Raw genomic sequence first — 3098 nt, 5'->3', positions numbered from 1 at the left:
TTGGGAAGGGGGAGGGAAAAGGGAGGGGGAGGGAAAGGGGAAGGGCTCAGATTGGGAAAGGAGAAGGGGAAAGGAAATGGAAAGAGAAAGAAAAACTGGGGAAGAGGAAAGGGAGCATGGAAGGGAAAGGAAAATGAAACTGGGGAAGGGGAAAGGGAGTGTGGAAGGGGAAAAAAAGGAAACTGGAAAAGGGCTGGAGAAGGGGAAGGGAGCATGTTTTTTTTCTTCTTTTTTTTAATAAATACAAAACGACGTCATTTTTAGTGTTCCGATGAACGAAAAGCGATTTAGGAACTAGTATGAGTACTGGAGTGCAAGTTTGAGGACAAAATTAAATAACTATTAACTTTAAAGACAACTTTAAAACTCGAGTGTAATTTCAGGGATCACTTTGAGACTTAACTCAAAATTCTTTGCTTGCTTGCTGGTGTAGTTTCCATTCTGTCCATCATATAGAATAAAAAGAGTAAAATCCAATGTATAATTCTTACAAAGTGTTTAATTTAATTTTATTATTTTCTCTCAAAACTAATTCTCATTCAAATATATCTAATTTAAAATTTATTTAAATTATAAAATATCTAAACTATCATTATAACCTAATTACTTTTTTTTTATATTTTTTCACTCGTTTTTCTCTTTCTGCTCTTTTTCCCTCCTCTCTCTCTCCTCCTCTCCCTCTCTCCTCTTCCTCCTCTTTTTCCTTCTCTCTCTTTCTCTTTTTTTCATTATTTTCTCTCTCTTCTCTTTTTTTCTCTCTTCCTCCTCTTTCTATTTCTTTAGAAAGAATAAAGAGAGAAAAAAAGAGATGAGAAAGAAAATAAGAGAGAAAAGAGAGAATAAGAGAGAAAGAAAAGGAAGACAAGAAAGAGGAGAAGGAGAGGGAGAGAAAGAGAGGAGAGAAAAGAGAGAATAAGAGAGAAAGAAAAGGAAGACAAGAAAGAGGAGAAGGAGAGGAAGAGAAAGAGGGGCACGGATTCGGTACGCAGGAGACGTTTGTGTACCGAAATACCAAAAATTTGTTTGGCACACCGATCAGCCATAAAGTATCAAATAAAAATATTTATTTTTTTTGAGTCTTTTTTGGCAATTCTTTATAAAATAAAGGGTCAGTTTTTTTAATTTTTTAAGTGAATATATTTAACTTAATTATTAAAGTTAGTTATACTCATTATTTAATTAACTATTATTATCGCTTCTCTCTTCTTTCAGGTTCTCTTCCTCCCTCTTCTCTGCCGTCGGAAGCACCGCCCCTTCCATTATTTCTCCGTTCGCCGACAACGACTGATACCTCCCCACCGCCTCTCCTACTCGCTCTGTCGTCGCGCTGCCGACTCCTTCCCCCCACTCAATCATGGTGGCTTCGGCAGCGTCTTATCAGGCACGTCCGATTCAGGCCGCGGCCGCTGCTGCCAGTCTTTTGGGCCGTGGGGAAGAAGAAACAGAAACAGCAGGGCTCCTCCTACGGTGGATCCACAGATTTTTGGGAGCAGGTGTTCTCGAATGACGACGTTTACCAGGGGAGATAAGGAAAGGGAAGTGTTAGGGGAGTGGGGTTTATTATTATAGTATGAGTGGAAGGTATGAAGGGGATTGGGTGGATGGGAAGTATGAGGGTTTTGGGGTGGAGACATGGCAAGAGGGAGCAGGTATAAAGGGCAGTTTAAAATGGGATTGAGGCACGGTTTCGGGGTTTATATATTCTACACTAGGGATGTTTATGCCGGGGAGTGGTCGAGTGGGTAGAGCCATGGCTGTGGAGTTCATACTTGTGATGATGGGAGCAAGTATGTTGGGGAGTTCAAGTGGGAGATTAAGCATGGTCTTGGACACTACCATTTTCAGGAAATTTCTTGAAGGAGTTGAAGGTGACATTAACATAACAGGAGATACTTAATTTTAATTAATTTAAATTAACATATTTCTAATCTTTTGATATAAACTCACATATATTTTTGATATAACAACAATAACCATCAAAAAGAATAATATTTTTAAAATAATTCTACTGACATAAAAGCTGCAAAAAATTATTAGCTAGCCAATCACATCAAATTATATTTAGAATGATCTTGACTGTTGGACTAAAAAATATAAAAGATCTAACGACTCCTCAGTAAAAAAAACGCACCAATAAGCCAAACAAATTTTCACGTTTCGGTGCCCAAAAGAAGGCCGGCGTACCGAATCCGTGTCCGAGAAAGAGAGAGAGGAAAGAGGAAGAGAGAGGAGAGAGGAGAGGGGGAGAGAGAAAAGAGAGAAAGAAAAAGGAGGAAGAGAGAGAGAAAAAAAAAGAAAAAAAAAAGAGAAAAAAAAGAGGATAGAGAGATGAAGAGAGAGGGACAGAGAAAGAGAGGGAGAAAGAGAAAGAGAGAAAAAAATATGTAAAAATTAAAAATTAATTTTAAAGTTTGAATAAAATTAATTTTATTTAGTATAAAACTAAATTCAATCATAAAAATCAATTTTTAAAAAATCAATTTTTATAAAAATTATAGTTTCAATTTAATTTTTTAATTAAAAAAACTGATTTATTTAAAACAATTTTAATTCAATTCAGTTAAACCAATTCTTTTAAACACTTCTATTTCTTACTCCTCCTTCTTCACCTTTCTCTACTTTGATGCTGCAATATTGGTCTCCATTAACCTGGCCTCTCTTTTTCAAATAAATTCAACCCTTTTTTAATATATGAGTTCTATTTATATGCAATTTTAACAACTATAAAATTATAATTCTATCACCATCAAATTATTCTGGTAATTATTTGTTCTTCGAATGTCCAATAATTACTTTTGTCAAATGTATACTATTAAAATTACTGTGTGTAAGTGTCTTTCACTACTCGCCTCCACATAACTCGACTTAAAAAAAAATCAACATTTATTGACAATCTTCATAAGTTTTCAATCTTAATTTATGGTTGGATCAACCAAGCATGTTCGTAACTTCAGCCTTTTTTTTTTTAACCAAAGATAAGAGACTCAAATCCACAACCTCTTAATTGAGTATGAGGAGATTATACTATTTGAACTATAACTCATTGGCAACTTCAGCCTTTTTTTAATCTGTTAAAAAATACTTTTATTATAATAATT

The sequence above is a fragment of the Arachis ipaensis genome, chromosome B08 (genome assembly GCF_000816755.2).
Source record: "Arachis ipaensis cultivar K30076 chromosome B08, Araip1.1, whole genome shotgun sequence".
In the NCBI taxonomy this organism is placed as follows: domain Eukaryota; kingdom Viridiplantae; phylum Streptophyta; class Magnoliopsida; order Fabales; family Fabaceae; genus Arachis; species Arachis ipaensis.
Note: the sequence above shows the minus strand (reverse complement) of the source record.